This window comes from Ziziphus jujuba, chromosome 12 (genome assembly GCF_031755915.1).
Source record: "Ziziphus jujuba cultivar Dongzao chromosome 12, ASM3175591v1".
NCBI classification, from domain to species: Eukaryota; Viridiplantae; Streptophyta; class Magnoliopsida; order Rosales; family Rhamnaceae; genus Ziziphus; species Ziziphus jujuba.
In genome coordinates this window covers 10600205-10607669 of record NC_083390.1, presented here as the reverse complement: position 1 = coordinate 10607669, position 7465 = coordinate 10600205, and the positions used below count along the sequence as shown (strand labels likewise).

The window sequence follows — 7465 nt, the reverse complement described above, 5'->3', positions numbered from 1 at the left end:
CGAAAAGCTAGCTAGCTCTCGGGAACGCTTTACCGCCACTCACCTGTCGTTATTCATCTGACCCAAATATTCGACCAGGTTCAATTGTTTATTGCCGTACTTTAAATAAAAATAAAAATAAAAAATAAAAAAAGGGGGCCTTTTGTGTCGAGTCCTTATTGATTTTCTTTTACCAGAACTTGGACTTTTGTTCAGGAGGCAAGTTTCTTCTATAAATACATGGGATTGAAATGGAAATGCATATTTATGAAATAGAGTCGGTTATCTCCTGGAGTTCCCCTGAATGCTTCAGTATTGGGTTTATTCTTTCTAGCCATATTACTGAAGTGTTTGGGGGAACTCCCGGTGCCAATTGACTGAGATCATTGCCGGAAAACGTTGTCATTGTGGTCCCCTATCTCTTTCTTTATTGTTCGTCATGTTATCCTCATAAACAATGATTTCCTTCAATATTCGTTGATAATTTTAATTGCGGCCTTTTTTTTTTTTTTTTTTGGGCTACGAATTCTAAAATTACTTACATTTTTCTACCTCCGCGAAGTTGGGGACATCTAATTTTAGATTGTCCACAATATATATATATTGTGAATAATTTTTCCGCAATGTGCTAAGCAGCATTAATGGTTTTTTTTTTTTTTTTTCAATTAGCAATACATATTTTTTCTTTTTCATTTTCGTTTCCATAGTCATAAATACCCTTCATATATAATTTTATTTCTATGTATTTAGATATTATTTCTTTTGTAATTTGGAAAAACATAAGGGCTAATAACGTCTTTTTGGCCATGCCCTTTATTTCCCAAAGGCAGCATACAATGCGATTTGGAGGATGATATTTCCTCCATTGTCGATCTTCTTCTTCAGTAGGATACAGCTTTTCTTCAGCAATATCCTGCTCCAACTCTGCAGTCCTGCCACTTCAACTCCGTATAAGGTTAAGCCTCTCCTTTTTTTTCTTTCCTCATTTATTTTCCTATATGTTCTAAATATTAGGGTTTCTTTTGTTCATATTGAGTCGGAAATCCATTCCCTCCCACTGCATTCAAAATTGATTTTTTTTTTTTTTTTTTTTGGGTGATGCATTCAAAATTAGGTCAATCAAAAGGACGGATAGTTTTTTTAATTTTTCAAATAATTTTTTTAGAATTACTATAATTTTTTCTTTTTTCTTTTTTAGGCACAAGAACTGAGGCATATGAATCCCAAGTTTAGGATTCAGACAGCCAAATAAGACTACTGTGATTGCTTAATTGCTTAATTTTCCTGTTTTCTCTCTTTCTCCTTTTATTAGGGTTTTGGAATTTGCTAACATCTGTGTCATACATCATTCCAGGTCGCCAGAGTGAGTCAAAATAGAGAAAAGTATTACCTCTATCTTGATCCTCTCTGTGTGTGGTTTTAGGTAGCATTGACATGCTCATTCCGTACCCCCATCAACATAACAGACATTCTTGTGCGCAATATACACGAAGCCATATGCCTTTAACTTACCTTTTCTACAATTTGTGTATTTATTGTGCATATATATATATATATATATATATATAAGTATGTGTGTGTAAAAGAATAGGAAGTTGGAAATTCCATTAGACACAACTTGCGTTGAATTAGCATCCGCTTTTTGAGAATATCAGGAGCATCACCCACTTCTTGTACAGTCTGTAAATATACAATCTGAATGTTACTTAAACAACCATGCCGACCTATTATCTTTGTGGATTAATCTATATTTAAAGGTTTGCTTCTCTCTGCATGTGTTCTTCAACGTAATTAATAAAGTCATCCTGTGCTAGCTTCTGATATTTATCGTTTCAACAAGATTGTCTGTCAAATATGTATTAATTATATATATACTATCTGTTTTCTGATCAGCCCAATTCATGCATCTGCATCCTTTCCATGATTTTGTGTATTATTGTACCACTTGCTGATTTTTTTATGTTTGAATGCAAGATTGGATTGAATTGGAATAAACTATTTGAAGTTATGTCAAATCTTCTGATTAAATTTAAAACAATTCAAATTGATTGGGCTGGAGTTCAAATAGTTCAATCTAATCCACTTGAATCCCGCATTTATAGGCCCTTATATTTTGAATTATTCTCCCTATGAATTGATTCTTGATATCCATCTGGTCAGTACGATGGTAATGCTAGCTATATATATATATATATATGTTAGTGTGTCTGATGGTAATGCTAGCTATATATATCTCTGTGTGTGTGTGCGCTAGCTATATATGTGTGTGTATATGACGGTAATGCTCGCTATATATATATATATATATATATATATATATATATATATATATATATCTGTGTGTGTGTGTGTGTGTGCGCTTGCGTGTGCTAGCTATATATATATGTATGTGTGTGTGCGTGTGCACGATGGCAACGCTACCATTTTTGCAGCCTTTCCCTCATCATTAAAGAAGTTGTTCGGGTTAATCAGGAATAAATTCGTGTGTGTAAATTTTTTTCTTTAGAAAAAAAATAATAATAATAAATAAATAAATATAAAAAAAAACCTATACTAGAATTACAATTTTTGCAGCTTTCCCTCATCATTAAAGGAGTTGTTCGGGTTGATCAGGAATAAATTCGGGTTGATCAGGAATAAATTCGATGAAACCAGGTTGTATCAATTTCACAGCCAAACGCTGCCTTGTTTTGTTGTGCATGTTCTTTCTCATACCCCCGGACTTGTACGGTAATGAAGATGTCCTATGTTGAGATTTTTATACTCTGAAAGCAAAGTCATATCTAAGAAATTAAAGATAAATCTGTAATCTTTCAAATTATGCAAATTCATGCAGTTCAAGATTTTATTTCAACAATGTAAAATACGACTTCGGCCATCTCGTTTTTCATTTTCTTAAAGCTCTCTCCTTACCTTTTTTTTATGCAGTGCTTTGAGTGACGTATTGGGAACTATAAATTATAGGTTTGTTGATTTTGGTTTTCCCGTAATTGTTTTCCGTATGAAAGATGGTTCTTTGTATTCCATCTCAAACTTTGTATCCTTCTTTTATTTTTTTCTTAATAAATTTGGCAATTCTATCTTGCTAAGGCCCTTTGTCGCCTCATATAAAAATATATATGATACTGTCATGACTAATATCGTACTAATGCGGCGACGTAAAAACAACGCTTGCAATATATATATATATATGTACACTTATATTCACATACATAAATATATATTCTTTTAAATGGGTCGCAACTATGCATTGGAATATATAAAAATTTACGAGAGGATAATCCCTTCACAAATTATTGATAGAGCAGGCACACGTAAGTGCCTATCTAATTTTTTTTACTTTAACTGGTAAAGCTTAAAACTTCATCATACATTGAAGAAAAGCTTTATACTATCTATCATATATTAAACAACATTTTGTCTATATCTTAAAAGTTTAAACTGGCAGAATATAAAACCGATATGACCTTTTAACTAAGAGAAAAACTTATACGTAACCATTACACCATATCATATATTCATGTAACAGCTGCTAATCGTATACCTAATCCAACATCTTATGATCATTGGATGTTCAGTTACAAGTGACCATGGTTCTCTAGCTCAATATTGGATTACTATCAATTCCAAAATGCTGATTTTTTAAGATAGCGTACATATATGTATAGCATCACGTATCAAATCATAATACTTCTTATAAGTGGGGTTTGGGATAGGAATGGAAACGAAATTGTTCCTCGCACAGTGCTATGTATACAAGATTCTAAAATGAGTTTTATACATCTGTTTTCCTAGTAACTTTTTGGCCATGAACATCTAGTCTATATTATTTTGCACCTAAACAAATATGATTTACAAAAGGAAATTGCGATAGACCAAATTTCGTTACCAAAAAATAAAATAAAATAAAATAAAATCTTTAATTTAGAACACTAGTGGCTGTTCCCCAGATAGCTAGACAGCAATATAAGTAGTTAAGTTCTTTGCAGCCTCTAAGACCTCCCAAGTCTTAACATTAACAAAAATATTCCACTCATCATAGACATGGAACTTTTAACTTCCACTCTGCTCCCAAAATCAATGAAGAAAAAGTGTGATCAATTTCCAACTCTTAACTCATTAGCAACCTATCAGTTTTTGGCATCCCTTTACAGTAAATAACAAAACAAAACATCTTCACTCTCAAATTGCATAAGAAAAAAAATGAAAGAAAGGAAAATCGTAGATACATGTTGTATGGCATTCAATAATGATGAAGAAAGTCTTCTTACCATTTGCAGTTACTTTAATTGGTCATGGACTGATGATGCCACTTTGAACGTAGCTGTAGTGAAAGGAGCATGAAGAACACTAACATCCTGAGCAAACCCAACCCAACTGCAGTGCTCAGAAGAGTTGATGCTTTGTTAACTAATATATAAAGAATTTGGCATACAACTTATTCCCAGAAATTCTCTATGCTTGTTCGTAAATCTATTCCACCATACGTGAAACCATCCTGATCCTATATGAGTAATCAGTTCCATCTTTTAAACTCATCTACACCTGCAACCTACCTAATATGTACATGTATTATGAATGGTTAGGCAATACTTGTATCGCATCACTACCGATCTATGTGTTTGCAAATCAATTCAAAGTTCAATGAATTATTTCTAAGATCTACTAATACACGAGCATACACATGGACCAATAGTAATGTTATGTCTATATAGATGGTGATTATTAAACTCTTTGAGAGCAACCTAGGGTCTAAATTGTGAATCCTATAGCTTAGCGCTTAGACATCTATTAAATATTGCTTTGCCAACAAACTGCAGCTTAATAAAAAAAAAAGCCAGCTAGTGCAATAGAAAATATAAAATAAGTCTTGTGTGTTTTATCATAATGTAAAAATACTCTTAATGAAATTTCCTATGGTTTTGTCTCGTTCAGGGTGATAATGATGTTTCCTTCGGGAAGCAAACTAAGATATAAGCTGTAGATGACTACTGCAGCGGCTCAACTTATGCACAAAAGACCAAGAGAAGACAGATGACTGAAACAAAAAGAAAGAAATTACAAAAATATCAAATGCAGTGAAGAATATTATGAACCAAAAGACTTGCCGTTACTTAACAATTACCCTTTTCTTGCAAATCAACAGTCAGATGGCAACCAGAGTTCCCCCAAACACTTCAGTGGGCTTAGATTAACCTCAGTGGCTCAGTCTAAGTCTGAGGATTAAGAGTACCAGTGAAGTGGTCAGGGAAACTCCAGGGGACAGCTGACATACAATTTTTCTTCTTCTTAGCTTGTTGTATTGAGAAACAAATTGTTTCACAGCTATATATAGAGAAGAATTTCAATGGTCACTGTGTATACAGACAATAAATATTGGCCTCTGAGTAGCCGAACCAACCGAGAGAAAAGGGAATCCATCAGAAGAAAGTTAACCTGGTCAGATTCATGATCAGAATTGCTGGTCAAATGAAGGATATTATAAATTACTAAATTGATTTCTGGCCTTCCGATACCTTGTTCTTTCAATTCCATCTGCATGCGATCAAGTCCTTTTCAACATTTTCTACAGTCAAAGCATATGTACTAGAAGCACATGCTGTTGGCCCAGCATATTTGCATGTTTCTGTAGCACATATTAGGCCAATACTGATTTTCATGAGAATAAATGTGGGTCAACCGCTTAATATTACCCCTCAACTTTCTAGCTGCTGGAACCTGCACTACATAAGAAACTCCTTTTGTTTCTGTGACTATGATTGAGCATAAATATGAGAATCAAATTATCCATGTTTTGTATGAATGAAAAAAGGTTTTAAAGAGAAAGAGGACGACAGAGCAGGAAAAAAAAGAAAAAAAAAATCCAAAATAAAACAAATCAAAATCACCTTGATATTCTCTAGCTACCTTTTACGTTGCTCGCAATCACGTCTAGGTTCACTGCCAAAACTTTTAACCACTCAATTTTCTCTCCTGTTGAGGTGAAGCAAAGAATAAAAAACCAAAACACTAACGAAAACAGAGGCGCTCACTATAAATTGCAAAAAATGTGCATATTACTCCCATCAGGAAAACAATACAAATATATAATATGAACTATCAAGTGTGCCCTAGAGTTCCCCTGACCACTTCATTGGAAACTCCCTCTTTCAAATACCCCACTGAAGTGTTTGGCGGAACTCCTGGTGTCATATGATGCTAATTAAAAATAACAATATTATTTTTAACCAGGTATTTGAGACAATCTCATCGGCACCACATTCATATTCAAGAAACTTTTAACCAGGTATTTGAAGTTTTATCTCCATATCTCAAAGCTCGTGCAGAAATTAAAGAACATACACTTTGCTATTTTCTTTCTGTTCAACAGCATGATTACCAAATTATGCCCTCTTCTTTTTTCTTTTTTTCTTTTTTTTTTTTTTTTTTTTTTTTTTTTTTTTTAAGTTTTTCTTAACAAAGTTCATATGGGTATTGCTTATTTGTGATGAATACGCATACCTTGTGGTTACACATATTGGCAGAATTACTTGCTGTTATTTCAGTCTCTGCTCTTTGGGCATCTCTGCTCTGCTTTGCTAGTGGTCTCTGCAAACCACTTGTGAAATTCCATTTCACCTCTGGCTGCTTGTGCAAAGAAATTGTGAAATCTTTGAATCAAGTACCCCATTAAAATTTAAAATCCCAGAAATAGAAAGGAAATATTTACAAGTTTTTTTAATTTTAAATATCATAAAATTTCTACCCTATTTTAATGTAATTGAATTGAAAGGAGTTATCATACTTACCTCATAATAAGAAAGTCTTCAATTGAGGGGAGTCCAAAGGCGGTAACATCTTCCAAATTAACACTGCAACCAACATTATTTGGTTAGAAAATTCTCTGCAAGCAATGTTACCAAACCAAGAAATAGGGTTTTGAAGATATTGGGAATACACCAAAAAGATCTACTATTTAGAGAGAGAGAGAGAGAGAGAGAGAGAAAAAAAAAAAAGTTGGCTTTGTTTATTATGCTTCGTGCTGTGTACAAAACCACCAAACAATTACACTTTAATCATTGTTTACCCGGTGGAGTTCTGCTTTCGAATTTCAATACTTTTCCTTCCAAAATTTTCAACAAAGTCAAGGAAAATACGATAATCTAGAAAGAGAAACTCAAATTTTCAATAACTTTCACTCGTCAAATAGAATTAAAGTGTCAAGATAATTTAAAAAATCAAATTTGTCAAAAATACGTCTTATAATGAAACTTAAAAAAATAAAATATATTTAACTAAAAATCAAGTGAAAATTAGAAAAATACGCGTTAAATATGAAACAAATTAATGCAAACATATGATCACATTCGTTAATATTAAGTTTATCAATGAAAAAGCATAATGATTTTAAAAAATAGATTTTCAAGAAAATTTTAAACTTCATATTCTTTAAAATAATATTGTCCACTTTTGCTTAAAAATATTAATTGTAATTTTTAAAATTTAA

At 32.6% G+C, this 7465-nt stretch overlaps 2 long non-coding RNA genes across 10 annotated transcripts; one reads left to right on the top strand and one right to left on the bottom strand.

Moving 5' to 3' along the window:
• Positions 1-268: 268 nt before the first annotated feature.
• Positions 269-1748, top strand: LOC112488997 (uncharacterized). Its single transcript, XR_003053339.3, has 2 exons — positions 269-934; positions 1334-1748. It is a non-coding gene; the product is annotated as an uncharacterized LOC112488997 (long non-coding RNA).
• A 745-nt stretch (positions 1749-2493) lies between these two features.
• LOC107425411 (uncharacterized) lies at positions 2494-7246 on the bottom strand. Of its 9 annotated transcripts, none has more exons than XR_007237726.2 (5): positions 6768-7036; positions 6481-6603; positions 5868-5952; positions 4251-5697; positions 2494-2762 (listed from the first exon to the last, which is right to left on the bottom strand). It is a non-coding gene; the product is annotated as an uncharacterized LOC107425411 (long non-coding RNA). The 9 variants fall into 9 exon arrangements; XR_003053329.3 differs by having other exon boundaries at positions 2494-2744; XR_003053332.3 differs by lacking the exon at positions 2494-2762 and adding an exon at positions 7046-7246 and having other exon boundaries at positions 3876-5697; positions 6768-6830.
• Positions 7247-7465: the final 219 nt, after the last annotated feature.